Source organism: Ciconia boyciana, chromosome 1 (genome assembly GCF_034638445.1).
Source record: "Ciconia boyciana chromosome 1, ASM3463844v1, whole genome shotgun sequence".
Classification (NCBI taxonomy): Eukaryota; Metazoa; Chordata; class Aves; order Ciconiiformes; family Ciconiidae; genus Ciconia; species Ciconia boyciana.
Window position 1 is genome coordinate 106,693,353 of NC_132934.1, and position 15,972 is coordinate 106,709,324.

The window sequence follows — 15,972 nt, forward strand, 5'->3', positions numbered from 1 at the left end:
TTATGAATGGTTTCCAAATATTTTCTATGGTAGTATTAGGCATTGAAGGAAGCTTAAAGAAGGGTCTCTGTCAGTATGTACAGCAATGAAAGGTCTCCGTGTCGGCAGGACTAGCTTACTAAGTCAGGATTTATAGAATCAGTGTAAAAAATATCTTTCCTTTTTATGGGGCCACTCAGTTGTATAAGGCTTATTTCAGTTGACAGCATTTTCAGTCTACCAGCAAACAAGTAAATGACACCTACAAAGTCAAAATTATAGTAATCAAAGATTCCAGTTACACTAGAATGGGCTGCTACTGTTAGATTGTCCACAAATAAATAAAACAGCAACTAGTACGAATTTCATAAAGGAAAAGAACTCTTCTGCACTTTTTTGCCTTGTCCTTTCACTGGGTACCACTGAAAAGAGCCTGGCTCCATCCTCTCTGCATCCTTCCTTCAAATACTTACGTACATTGATAAGATCCCCTCTGAACCTTCTCCAGGCTGAACAGTCCCAGCTCTCTCAGCCTTTTCTCATAGGAGAGATGCTCCAATCCCTTAATCTTCTTAGTGACCCTTAGCTGGACTCTCTCCAGTATGTCTGTGTCTTTCTTATACTGGTGAGCCCAGCACTGGATCCAGCACTCCAGATGTGTCTCACCAGTGCTGAGCAGAGGGGAAGGATCACCTCCTTCGACCTGCAGGCAACACTCCTCCTAATGCAGCCCAGGATGCCATCGGCCTTCTTTGCTGCACTATAGGTATAGCCTACACTTGTAACTTTCTAGGGTCTTCATATTGTTTTTAGTTAGTTCCTTCAATAAAGAACAAAATAATATCAAGAATTTGTTTGTTTTTTTCAGATCTTTATTTTTCGGAGAGAAGGAAGAGAAAAACAAACATAAAATCCTTCCTTTTCTTCAACAGGCAAGGGCTTCCTAGGAATGGATAAGATACTTAAGGGTGGGTGAGTGTGTTTATTACACTAATTAAAAAGTACAGAATGAGAAACACTGTTTTGAGGAAAGAGGAGAATTTTATTACAGGTTAAACTTTTAGCATCTTGTGAACAAATTTAACAGAATAAACTGTTGATATCTTTTTGAATTTCAGTGGGTTTAGGTAAGTTCTGTTGCTGAACTTCGTCTGATTCTACAAATAATAGTGCCTTAATTCTAGATTAATTCTAGTGCTTACAGACTTGGGATGAGATTGTTTTTACTGCAGAGTATTAGATACATACTGTAATCATCACTTTTTGGAATTCCAATTGCACATTGAATTACTTGTTTTTCAAACTAAAGCCCAGACCTCAACAGACAAGAAAGTTAAGTTTTCCTATCCTAGATCTATAAGCGACAGCACTATGATAAATAATTCTTCAGGAACTAAATTGTGGAAACTGGTTGAACCAAGGTACCCTGCTCAGCATTACAATACCTTAACCAAGATGTAAAATCCAAGTCTTGCTCACATTTTGTGACAAGAAATGAGGTTACTTGGTGCATATGATGGAAATCGGGGGAATGAGTCAGAGGTGTGTGTTGTGGAGAGGAGGAAACATCATACCATGTTGCCAGTCAGATTGACAGACGAAAGAATGAATGTGGGAGAAACAAATCACTGTAACTATGAAGTGTTTCAGAGTTTTCTTAGCAGTGCTGCTTAATTTATGCAAGGCACTGGCAGCTGAGTGACCAGCTTGCCCTGCAAATACTGGTAGGCATTTTGAAGAGCTAAGCTAACTTTACAAAACTGAATTTGCATAGTACAGAACACTTACCTTCTACAAAACAAGGTGAAGTGCTAACCAGGTCAGTAACCTTTGCAGTTATTTTCTGCTTAGCCAACCCTTTCCATTTTTGTTTGTAACTTTACCTCTTCATATTTGATCTCTGACACTTCCGTGAAAGAAACATGAAGCACATCTCACGCAGAGTAAGACCTGTGCCTGGCTAGTGAGTTATTTAGGCTTTTAAATACTAAATAAAAAACAATCTGAAAATAGTTGCCCTCAGTGTGGTTAGACACCTGAATAATCCTAAATTTGGCCAGGCTGAGATAAAATTACTCGAGTGTAAGGTTTAAACTCTTGTGGATTTAGCTGTGTTAGGCCCGTAGTTAAAAAAATGCATATGTTGTTAGTCCATCCCTGGCAAATCAACTACTTTGGAGCTGTAACCATCTAAGTAATAGAAGTGTCTGATTATGTGGCCAACAGGTCAATGGAGGTGATTCTCCATCTGTACTCCATTCTTGTCAAACCCCACTTGGAGTACTGTGTCCAGTTCTGGGGTCCCAAGCACAAGACAGACACGGACCTGTTGGAGTGGGTCCAGATGAGGGCCACAAAAATGGTCAGAGGGCTGGAACACCTCTCTTGTGAAGAAAGGTTGAGAGAGTTGGGGTTGTTCAGCCTGGAGAAGAGAAGGCTCCACGGGTCTGCAGTTGGGGACTCTCCCCTTGGGTTGGGATGCCGCCCAAGGAAAGTCCTCAAGGTTGAGAGTCCTCATCTGATAGGTGAGTGATTGCATGCATTTTGAATCCTCATTTCCAAAGCCGGCTGTGCAGTATTAATTCCTCATACACCACCCTGAACCTCTGGTTTATTGATGTTGTCAGAGTGTTGAACGATTTTGATAAGCCTCATTTCTAGTTAGTTTTGCTGAACAATTTTGGATTAAATAAAGTTTATTTTTAGTTTATCACCTGCCTAATTTGACTTTGTTAGTCTCTGTGACATTAAGTTTGCGTAGTCGGCAGGATGATGTTAATAGAGGAATTATTACGGAGGCACAGATGTAGCCCTTCTCCCCCAGATATATAATGGGTGAAGGCGAAGTGGTTCGACCCAGCAGCAGTTGCAGAGAGAATAGAACAATGCCACAGAAATCATCGAGATGGGAAAGGAAAAGGGACCATGTGTGCCATCTTAGGTGCCTGTTTAATTCAAGCTCAAGATCACCACAATGAGTGTGAAAGGCAAGCCAAAGATAATTTGAAGAAACAGTTAGAAATCGATTGCTTAAAAGGAGAACTGAAAAGAGAAAGAGAGCGGACGCATCTATTAGAACAAAAATTGAGATCATGCTAGCAGAAGCGAAAAAGTCCCCCAGTATCGTCCAAATCCAAAAGTTAGTTGCGGGCACAGTTCCTGAGGATTGGGATGGGGACATTTGGGGAAACCCTGATGAAAATAGTTCTGAGGACATGGAGGAACTGGAGGAAACAGAAGTGCGACCTCTTATTAAAACAGAGAGGCACACGGGCTCGTGAGGCGGGAACCCTCAAGCCAGCGTCCGTACCACCCCCTGGATGGGACCCGAGCTCAGCGAATTACAAGCTAGGTTTTTGCAGACTGGGAGAAACAGAAACTGAGTGTTTGTGGTGTGTCTCTTTAACGGGGGGGATCGGATACTGCTGGGTGATGGCAAGGCTAGGGGATTTTGGGGCCCCGGAGTGTTTCTGAGTGATGGGCTGGTGACCGATTGATAACATCCCGAGTGGTTTATTGGGCTGGGGGTGTGGACCCCAAAGGGCGAGTGGAGCCTGTTACTATCTGGGTAAAAGGATTGTCAGAGTTAGTGGAAGGAGTACAGACGGCTGCTGGCGTGCAGGCAATGTATGAGAGAGGGCAGCATGGGGTACCGATGGCTGCACCGGCGGACCCCAGCCACCTTAGACCCCTCATTAGAGAGCTACCGGAAGCTTTAAAAATACACATTCAGGTTCTCAGAGAAGGGATCCAGAGGACCATAGAACACAACCAGCAAAACTCTCAGAATCCGCCTGCGCACATGCTGACTTGGGCAGAGATGTGACACAATATGGCCTGACGGAACGACCTTTGGCAAAAGGTGTTAGCGCTGGGGGCACCCCAGGCAGCGCTGCTCCAGCAATACACCAACCATATCTGGAAACTGGTGGAACTGCTAGAGGGGAAAACCGAAGACAGAGGGGAAACACCACCAATCACCCTCCCCCACAACAGCACAGACACAATTAACCCTTTCGTGTCCCTGCGAGGGGAACTGAATGAGTTAAAAAATGGGAAGCATCCGTTTGGTGTTCAGGCTGCCCACTCCACATGGTGAATTCCTGCCAATGATCCGCTGACAAGGACCCTTACGTACACATCCCTGTGGGCCCAAAGCAAGTAAGTTTAGAGTTCTTAATTGACAGAGGGGCCCAAATTAGCATTCTAAATAAGCAACAAGCCGATGAGTTAGGAATTAAACCACTGAGAAAGACTATAAACATAATAGGGGTGACGCGTGCAGCAGAAAAATGTCCCATAGCTCGAACTCAACTTTGGCTACCTGGGGAAAAGCGGATGACAACTGTGGAGGTGCCTCTAAGCCCTTATAAGGGAAATATATTGGGATTTGACGTATTAGTGGGCAAATGATGGTATTTGCCTAGTGGCAAGGTGTGGAGTTTTGGAAGCAGAGGAGCAGAGGCCGCCCATGTTAGGACCTTGCAGCTTGCTCCCGTGCTACCGCAATCTAGAGTAACCCGTGTCCCCCATCATCCGCTACCAACCGCTGCTGAACAGGGCATTTCAGAGGTGATTAGCGACCTTGAGAAGAGACAGATCATAAGTCGCACACACTCGCCTTATAACTTTCCAGTCTGGCCAGTCTGTAAGCCGGATGGGCGATGGCATTTAACTATCGACTACTGGAGGTTAAATACTAATACCCCACCACTAACCGCTGCTGTCCCGAACATAACTTCAATAGTGACAGCTGTACAGGCAGCTGCCCACCCGTGGATGGCCACCCTAGATGTAAGGATATGTTTTTCATGATCCCATTAAGAGAAGAAGATAAGCCTCAGTTTGCCTTTACTTGGGAAGGGACCCAATACCCCTTTAATTGACTCCCACAAGGATACAAACACTCCCCATCATTGCTCACAATGCCTTGGCCAAACTCCTCAACATGGTGGAGGTGCCATCAGACATCCACATATATCAGTACCTAGATGATATCCCAGTTGGTGGAGATAACAAAGACCAGGTGGGGCAAGTGGCTGGAGCCACCTGGAACCTGTTAAGAATGGGCTAGATATCCTGCCTTCCAAATGTCAAGGTCCCGGACAAGAAGTTAAATTCCTGGGAGCTTGGTGGATAGCTGGAGCAATTGCTGTGCCTGATGATACTCTGTCAGCTATCGATGAAGGGCAAACTCCAAGCAATATGTCAGAATTACAGCAGCTGATAGGCACATTGGGCTATTCGAGGAAGCATATACTGGGGTTTTTGGTGATTGCCCGCCTTCTATATGACTTGCTTCAAAAGAAAAGGGAATGGGATTGGACTCCGCAACACACAGAGGCCCTTAATATCCTGAAGGATGAACTCAAGGCCTACCAGAAGCTAGGCACATTGCACCCACGAGATCCATTAAGAGTAAAGTGGGGATTTGCCACCCATGCTTCATACTGTGGCATGTTCCAAAAGGGGCCGCAAGGACCGGCGAGGCCTTTGTTGTTCTCCTCCACCTCATTCAAGGAGACCGAACAACAGTACTGGCATTGGGAGAAAGGGGTTCTTTCCCTCACTAGAGCAGTTAAAGAGACTGAGAAGTTGCACAACCTACAAGATGTCATAGTACAGGGACCCTTTCCCTCTCCTAAACTTGATCCTTAATGGATCACCCCCTCCCAAGGGAGTAGCTCAAAAGGCCATGGTCCGGAAATAGTACACATACCTAGAAGGGGTGAGCCAATTGCTTCCCTTGAAAGAAGGCCTGACCAAGGTTTCCGGGTTGCAACAGCCCATAAACCCAGACTCAGCCTCGTTAGATCAACCCTATAAGCTTTCTCCAGTTAAAGACGTGCCCAAGTTTGTGGTGAACTCATACATGCAGGGAGTATAGTTTACTGATGCATCCGCTCGTCGAGTGAAATCCAGGTAGCAATATAGGGCAGTAGCATTAGAAATTGGCACTGGGAAGACAGTCAAAGAAGAGGGTGAAAGCAGCGTGCAAGTAGAATTGCGAGCCCTCCTACTGGCAGCAGAGAATGGCACTGCCATAATATACGCTGATTTCTACACAACCTATAAGGGTGCCACAGGGTGGATATGCCAATGGGAATCCAGTCAGTGGGAAGTGGGCTGTACAGAAGTCTGGCGAGCTGGAGAGACTGGCAGTGACTGTCAGAAATAAGCAGATCACAACCCCTAAAGGTGGGATGGGTAAGGGACCATGCAAGAAATGGAACCCCCGCTGCAAAATGGAATCAACAGGTAGATCATCTAGCCCAAATTAAGGTGGTAGATAGTGAAAGAGAGGATTGGGATTGACTAGCTGAATGGCTGCACATTAAGCAAGGCCACTCAGGGAAGGCAGATCTCTATTATGAATGCCGATCTAGAGGTTGGCCAGTGTCTATGAAAACCTGTGAGGCAATCCTCACAGCTTGCCTACAATGCCAAATAAGGCTCAAGGCTGATCACCCAAATCAATCTGCAGCCCAGCATATTAGACAAGGCAAGGCTCTTTGGAGCACCTGGCAGATTGACTCTGTCAGGCCCTTGAGGCCATCCCATGGGAAGACACATATTTTAGTAGGAGTAGAGGTGGCATCGGGACTATCGATGGCTACAGCTGTTAGCACTGCCACTGGAGATCAGACGCTCCAGGCCTTGAGCAAGTCGTTTAGTATTTTACCCACTCCTGAGTGCATTGAAATTGATAATGGGTCACACTTTATGGCCACTGTGGTGCAAGACTGGGCTCGAGGGGAAGGCATCAAATGGGTGTTCCATACACCATATTGTCCTTGGGCTAACGGTATGGTTGAACGAACCAATGGTTTGATTAAAAGACATGCTGATGTCTCACACCACAGTTGGGACACACAATTACCACAGGTGGTCTTTATTGTTGATGACCGCTGGGGAAGTTATGGGAGCACCAAAATTCGAGCGTTTTGTCCTATGGGACCACTAACGGCTGATGACCCTATACCAGACAATAAAAGGGATAAGTTCCCATTGCGGGCGTATGTGGGACTGCCTGTTATGGTAAAATTGCGCTCCATCATTGTGGTATCAATGACATTGGCAAAACCCAGAGGCTTGTGGGAAGCTCTGGATAGGAATGGGAAGACCCACCGCATCAGTGCTTGATGGTTAATTCCTGATTTTTAACTCTTATCCCGGCTTCACCCAAAGGCCGAGGTTTAGTTTCCTTCTCTCTTCCAGGAAAATGACAGGATGGACAGCCATTATCGTCCTGTCCCTCTTGGCAACTGGAGCAACATCAGACTTTGAAGATGAGCAAGGCTTGGACGACAACGTATTGGTGAAAATGATAGTGGGATTCACCCGAATAATGAACTTAACCTCTGTGACGGTTTGCCTGCTCACACCCAAATCAGCAGAATACCCTTTACCAATCTTTGTACAGGATATCAACATAATGCTAACCCTTGAGCTCACATAGGAGCAATATAATAATTATAGTTGGAGATTTAGGGAGATCGAGAGAAGAGGCTATACTTATATTGTCTACAGTTGGTCACCAGGCACGGTAAATGCTAGTTCGATATGGAATGCCAGATGTGACTATATTGTTCAACCTACCCATGAGGCCACGGGGTGGAGCTGGAATGGCTCCCCATGCCCCGAAATTCCATGGGGAACTACCGAATATAGTGCTCGCTGGAGAACTGATGACCTCTCCCTACAATATACAAAACCATTAAATGCCTCATGGTGCATCAAACACCCTGAAAAAGATAATAATGAATGTCACAGTGTGTGTAATTGAAATTCGTGGGACTGCCCCCTCAACTGCACATGGGCCAGATATACACTCATGTGCCCAGCTGGTATGGGGAAAGGATAAGGTATTCCTGGTAGGAAAATCTCCACTCTGGAACTGTCAGGCAGAGATCAGATGTAAAGACATAGATGGAATGCCACTATTATGGCTATATCCTCCTGCTCAAGAAGCTTTAATACAGGGCTGCCTATGTAGCAATACCAGTTACTTACAGCCCTCTGCCCTAGACCATAGTAAGAAAGATTACTGTCGTCCCCTTACTACCATGCCAGGTTCATGCCAAACATGCTTTGTCTCTACACCTCCTAACTTAGTGTGGGCATGTTCTAACAGCCACCTATATTCCCGAATATACCCAACCATCCCAGGACTAGCCTGCACATTAGCCGTGCTCTCTCTCTGTCCCATTTATTGAGAGGGATCCACACCACACAAGTGGTGGGATCGCAGCCCAAGGGACTTGCAGGGGGAATGGTGGGGAGCCTCAGCAGAAGTAGGATGGTGGCTGGAATAAATTTTTGGGATAGGAGTTGCTCTGGTACAGAACCGGCAAGCTCTTCTGGAACTGGGCCTGCAGCTGTCAGCCTTGGCTAATGCCATGTCTGATAGTTTAGGCTATTAGATAATAAATTACAACATACCAGTAGAATGACTATTCAAAACCGAGCCATATTAGAACTGATGCTGTTAAAGGAGAAAGGCGTATATGGAGTCCTGAACCTATCGGCAGATGAGTGCTGTGTCCACATCCTGAACGTGTCAGTACCCCTTCAAGACCAGATCAATGAAATGACAAAAGTAGCAAGGGACTCGGAGGCAATTGTTGCTGCACTAGGGACTAATTGGTTGGGGACAGTTTTTGATATGTTTGGGTTTTCTTTCTCAGGATGGCTTCTCCAGTCTCTGATAATGGTTGTAGTTGTGATTGTTGTGATTTGTACTGTTATGAATTGTGGTAAGTGTGCAATAACGAAATCTGTGTTAACCATGGAGTATACTCCCTCAAAATCTATTTGTGTAATTGATATTCCTTTAGACTCTGTTCGTATAATTGATGTTCCAGTACAGCCTTAAACAACTGAGAAATGATGCTCATCATCATTGAGCTCACCAAGACTGTGCTCCCTTTTAACTTGGGAGGCAAGAGGAGACTGTACCACCACTCCAAGGAAACCAGTCAAATCATGACTGTGGTCACAGGGTGGATTGTGTGGCAGGTGCACCCACCCTGATAAAGACCGGGGGCATTAGGACCGCTGTGTCCTTACTTTTCGTGCTCTCACTTTCATGCCTTTATGGGGATGACTGGCAAGTAGACACCTTGAGTCAGTGCTTATGGTCGCAGACGCACCTTGGGCAAGGAGAAAACAAGTTAAGGCCCTCAGGCAATCAGAACTGACCACAGATCAGATTTGACCAGGGTATAAATGGAGCCCCGCTGGAGGGTAAGTTGAGTCAGTCCTTCTTGGAGCAGTGCATCTGCAGTTGAGGACTCTCCCTTTGGGTCAGGATGCTGCCCAAGGAAACTCCTCAAGGTTGAGAGCCCTCATCTTATAGGTGAGTGATTGCACGCATTTTGAATGCTGATTTCCAAAGCTGGCTGTGCAGTATTAATTCCTTGTACATAATCCTGAACCTGTGGTTTACTGATGTTGTCAGAGTGTTGAACGATTTTGATAAGCCTCATTTCTAGTTAGTTTTGCTAAACAATTTTGGTTTAAATAAAGTTTACTTTGAGTTTATCACCTGCCTAATTTGACTTTGTGTGCCTCTGTGACAGGGCTGGAACACGTCTTCTGTGAAGAAAGGCTGAGAGAGTTGGGGTTGCTTAGCCTGGAGAAGAGAAGGCTCTGGGGAGACCTTATTGTGGCCCTTCTATATTTATAAAGGGGTGTCATGGTTTAACCCTAGCTGGCAGCTAAGCACCACCCAGCCGCTCACTCACTCCACTCCAGTGGGATGGGGGAGAGAATCGGAAGGGTAAAAGTGAGAAAACTCATGGGTTGGGATAAAGACAGTTTAATAGAGAAAGCAAAAGCTGTGCACACAAGCAAAGCAAAGCAAGGAATTCATTCACTACTTCCCATGGGCAGGCAGGTGTTCAGCCATCTCCAGGAAAGCAGGGCTCCATCACGCATAATGGTTACTTGGGAAGACAAACGCCATCACTCCAAACGTCCCCCCCTTCCTTCTTCTTCCCCAGCTTTATATACTGAGCATGGTGTCATGTGGTATGGAATAGCCCTTTGGTCAGTTTGGATCAACTATCTTGGCTGTGTCCCCTCCCAGCTTCTTGTGCACCTGGCAGAGCATGGGAAGCTGAAAAGTCCTTGACCAGTGTAAACACCACTTAGCAAAACATCAGAGTGTTATCAATATTATTCTCATACTAAAATCCAAAACGTAGCCCCATACCAGCCACTATAAAGAAAATTAAGTCTGTCTCAGCCAAAACCAGCACAAGGGAGCTTATAAGGAAGATAGATACAGACTTTTTGCCAAGGTTTGCAGTGACAGAACAAGGGGCAACAGTTTTAAACTGAAAGAGGGTAGATTTAGATTGGACGTAAGGAAGAAATTTTTTACGATGAGGGTGGTGAGACACTGGAAAAGTTTGTCCAGAGAAGCTGAGGATGCCCCATCATTTAATGTGTTCAAAGTCAGGTTGGATGGGGCTTTGAGCAACCTGGTCTAGTGAAAGATGTCCCTGGCCATGGCAAGGCTGGTTGGACTAAAGGTCTTTAAAGGTCCCTTCCAACCCAAACCATTCTGTGGTTCTGTGATTATAGCTGTTGGGGCCCTGAGGGCACCAGCAGGCCTTACTGCCCAGCCTCCTCAGGGATCTCCCCAGCCCTGCCCATGCACACAGGACCCCATTTCAGCTGAGCCTGGGACTGTTGGTCCTGCCCTGAGTGCCAGTAGGAGTGCCAGTCTCCAGCCCTGGCCCTGGCCCCATTTGCTCCTGGCTGCCCTCCTCAGGTAGCCCGGTTCATCCTCTCACCCTGCCTAGGCCATCTAATGGCCACCTTACCAGCACTGGCTCTGCCCTGCAGGGCTGTGCCCCTTCGGTAGATGCCACCAGCACTGGGGTCACCTCAGCTCCTGCTTGTGCCCCTGGTAAGGCAGGCTTCTCTCCCTGCTTTCTGACAATAATTAAGTCCCTTGAACAAGTGCTGTTACCTTCACTTACTAAATAGTGGTAAAGAACTGCTTAAATTGATGAGAAAAATTTTCCATGGCAATAGGAAGAAGCAGGACTAAAAAAGAAGTTGTGTTTTGCAAAGGCTTAGTCTTTTTTTTTTTTTCTCTTTTCTCTGATTACTAGGTTGCTGTTTAGGTTAGCGACTAATTCTGGCTTATCTCACATTATGGTGTGACTGATCGATAACCCCCCGCCATGGAAGAGGGCTCAGAGGAGCTGGGCGAGGGTGATGTGCCACTGGAGCCTGGGGACAGATGCAGAGTGTGAGTGACCAGAGCTGTTGCAAAGCAGCTGACTGTGTCTCCACACAAAAGGGAGGGACCGGGGGTGGCCTTTGCTTGAGGTAAACAGCTCTGTCAGCTGAGGGCATCAACTGGCGGCTGGCAATGTTTCTCTCTGTGTTCATTAAAAGAGTGTGGATGTCTCCCTGAGTCAGCCAGGCCAGCATGGAGGCAGTGTATGCATGGCTCAGCCCAATACAGAGTATGAAAACTGGACAAAATTTGGAAGAGAGCGTTTGAGCTGCCTTCAACTCACATATACCTTCCCAGAGTCACAATTACAGAGACCGGTATGTGGACTGCACTGGTATGGTGATTGTTCTGGTGTAACATCAAATATCTTCAAATAAGTATATCTGAAATTAAACATTACACCCTCCATGTGCAGAATATTTAAAAGAAGCTGGTCAGAGATACTGGACCCTGGCATATGGTTGACATGCAAAATTTCAGCAATGCAAGGACTCTTTTCCTGCTTCACTGAAAGCAGAGACGTGTAGATTGATTTACTTATTAAATAGATTAGATTTTCTGTGCAAAAACTCATACAAACTTAATCCTCTCATTTTCTAAAATCCATTGAGAATAGCTCTTTCTATAACATTGTTGAAATATAGTAGAAGTCACATAGAGACTGCTTGCGTAGAGATCACTTACGATAGATCCTAGCTGAAAATTTTGCCAATGACTTTGAGACTTGCTAACTTCAGTACATTTTTGTAGTTTAATATGCAAAATTATTTTTGAGACAATGCTGTATTTGGTAAGAAGTGAGTCATTTGTACTCTATGTAGACCAACAGTGCGTTCAATGGAGAAGAGGGTGAAAGAATTTGATTAAGATGTACCACTTTAATTAGCAAAATGTCCCCGAGAACAAAAATAGAACTGTTTTAAAATCCCCTTCTGATTTACAGTCTCAGGGGGATCGATAATATCTTCTAACAAAATGTACAGACTGCTCTAGAAAGTGTCTCTAACACTGCCCATTGTTCGTATAGTGTCAGTACCAGTGAATGACTGCTGGCTATTTTTCCATGTGTCTGAGTATATTTTCTCATGGAATTAGTGGAGAGAGGTTAAGAACTGGATTTGCAACATATATCTGTTTTAATGTACGTCAATGTTCCTGACAGAGCTGAAGTCTTTTCTTTGCCACTATGCTCTTTTGCAGTGGCTGGTGTGGAGTAATATGTGAATATTTCATCTTTGGGCATTAAGATCCAAGCACAATTAGTTAATAAGTATAAATGAGTACAGTTATTACTTTAGTTCATAAACTGTTGGCAAGCTGGATGAGTGCCAGGGCTGTGGATTTGCAGTGCTGTCACATTTCAGGATTGCAATGCTTTCAGTGTTAGAAGCAATGCATGGTCTGCACAATCCCTATTAGTGTTTTTGGTTCATTTGCAAAATCTTTTTTAACAATAGGGAGGAGGCTGTAGCTTGAATATTCCCTGTGCAGAATCCTCCATGGACTACTGACTGTAGGAAGGGAAATTAACCTTGCTAAACTAAATTAGTCTTCATGAATACAGCCTTTCTTTCCTCCATCCTTCATCAGATCACAACCATTGCTTACGTATAACCCAAACTGAATACTCAAATGAATGCAAAATATTATTTTCCTTCCAAAAGTGACGGATGCTTACCAAGGTACTGCTCTCTGTTTTCAGTAGGGTTGTAAGAGTAACTGTCCCCTTAAGAGCCATGAGCTGAAATGTCGCAGTCCCTTTAAGACTATGTTTTCAGTTAAGAGTACCTGAGAGTCCTGGTCAAAGTATATTAGCAACTTGATTAAATTCCTCTCCATTTCTCTCAGACCATGCCCTTAACTGCTTCTGTTGGTTTACTGTATTAAAGGCTCATCAGAGTTATGGCTCCTGACTTAGTATTAATCACCACTGGAGAGCACCACGGGGGTACGTTCACGATGCTGACACACTGCTGCCGCCGTGTTTTATGAAGGTCAGTATTACCTTTATTGCGTTGGCATTTGTAGGACAGCAATTCTACCCTAAGATTTTTGAAGTGCCAAGGACATGACATTACTAACTTGATATGCGATGACTGTCTCAAGCTTCCCTGCAGGCCTTCTCATTTTAAGACATCTACGTGTCTTTAAGGCACCTATGTGTGGTCTAGGAACAGTAGTAGTTTCACAGATCTATTAGACTGTTAAAAGAGTGACAACGTGATTAACTATATAAATTTTATTTTTTCCTTTCATAAATATTTAAATCGGTAGAGTCATATCCACTGATACAGTGGTAAACAAAAAAGTGGGTACGCTTCACCTGCTTGATATTCACACCAGTGAAAAATCTGGTATTACCCAGATTGGACAGGCATAAATTCTTTTTACTTATATTTAGCCTGACTGAACCTCTAGCTGCAGCAATATAAAAAGAATGTGAAAGTGGACCCATGGATTATAATTGTAAATGAAATAGGTGTGCATAATATAAACACACCTGACTATATCCCTGATTAGATAGTAGATGTCTTTCTACTTTTTAGAAAAGACATACTTCCTTTTGAAAACAGATAATTATTATTTGCTATTCCTGTTTTAGAGTGTAAATGTATCTATATCTATTAAAAATATTTTGTACATACAAGCCTTCAGAAAAGAGGTATGGTAAACAAGTTTATAGTTACTAGATTACTTGGCAAATGGTTTAGTCTTGCATTTTTAGATTTTAAGTACTTATTTACAATGAAAACCAAAGCTTTTTTCCCTAACTTTTCCATACCTTCCTTTGTTGCAGTCATATAATGGTGCAGTCATATAATGGTATTTAATGATTAATCATTTTATATAAGCCAAAGTTATTTTTTTTTTAATGAGCAGTAGCACTGTTACACATTGTTTTATGCTTTAGGATGGTAGGTCATTTTTTATTTATTATTTGCTTTTATAATAAAGTGTTCAGAAGAGATGTTTATCAGGACAATTAGTGACCCTAGGGTTCTTTTCGCTTGGAAAGCAAGCCAAAACAAAATTATAACATCCCAGCATGCCTTCCATCAGCTGCAGCACGCTCTCTGTGGGCTCAGAAAACATGCTTCTTTGCCAGGAACAGCTGGCTTTTGAAAAGCTGATAATAAGTTTGGGATTCCTGTTACAAAAACAGAAAAGAATTACAAACCCAGGAGTAACTTACAGTTTTTTCAAAGTGGAAGCAGTTCCATTTTCCTTAGGGATGAAGATCACAATGAGAAGGACTTGCCAGTAAAGCTGGCCTAAACAAATTATTCAGTAGATACACACTGCTGCAGCTCAGAGAAAACTTCATTCCACATGCTTGTCCATTAACTTACTCAATAACATTAGCAAAGGCACAGAAATCCTGGTAAATACAGGTAGAAGTAGTTCTGCAAACACCAGAAGTTTTGATTTTTAACCTCGATTTGCTAAACGTGTTGGCACCTATACAGTACAATCATGAAGCAATGAGAGGGATTTTTTTTAAAACATCATTCTAAAAGGATCGTATCCTGTTCTGTAAGTGGAATAATTAAATAAGAAAAACATTAATGACAAACAGAAACTCTTTTTTTAAAAAAATTCTCTAGGGATTGACTCAACTAGCAGTTTAAGTACATGTCTCATTTCGAAGGTATGATTAGTTTCATAAAGGGTTTATTCATATGGTTTAAGTTCTGCAGGTACTAAAGTAATTTGCTGAATCAGGGTCAATGTCCTGTGCATGCAAGAATATCCATACTGGTTCCATCTATAATGCAAACATTGTTACCTGCACGTTATAGGTAAGAGGTCTTTTAAATTATTTCACAGTGCATTATGTCACCACCAGAATCTAATACATATTTTTTGTTTTTCAAGTAACTTAGATTTTTAGACCATTATCAAGTGCAGAAGTAGCTTATCAGTAAAAGAAACAGACTTAATAAATCGTCTGTGCATACAGATGAGTGATTCTGTAGCGCAAAGATGTATGCTAAGCAGTACTAAAAGCATTAACCACTCCTCAGTACGAGGGAAAAACTGATCTGTTCTCTGTGAGTATATAGGTTTGTCCTTGCTAGAAGCTGTATCCTTTTGCCATGTACCACATAGTTATTTGGGTAGCAGTTAGAAGGCTGGCTTGTGCACCTCAGGAAAGCTATGATTTTGCTTTTCAGCCCCAGAAGGCTGTTAGGTAGCAGTGGCAGTCCTGGGGGTGGGAGGGGACACACGACGAGAGGAAGACTGAGGCAGGTATGAGTAAACGCATCAGCATTTATATGACGGGACTCCAGCTCTTGCTTTTGCGGGGGTAAAACCTCAAAGACCTCAGTGAAATTTATAGTCAAATAACCTGTTGTAAATTAGCAGTAGCTTGTAAATATGGATCTGAATTTTGTTCGTGGTGTATGTACCTTATAAGCATGTTTATCTGAAACATACTAGCTGTTAGCTGTTTGCAGAAATTAGGTGCACCTTGCATTTGGGAGAATGTTTAAGTCTGTTATTTTTTTCACCAAGTGACAAATGTGGCCTGTGTTAAGAGGATTTATTCAGTATCCAGAGATAGTTTCCTTGTTTCTTTGCTTACCCTCTTTTCCCAACTACACAACAGAATTCTTTGGGTTTTTTTCCCTACAGTATCACAGAATGAAAGTCAGTAAACTGCCTCCTTTTTGGAGATCTGTATATTCTTCATTTACATAATAGTAAACTATGGTTTGAGGCATTTCAGTAGG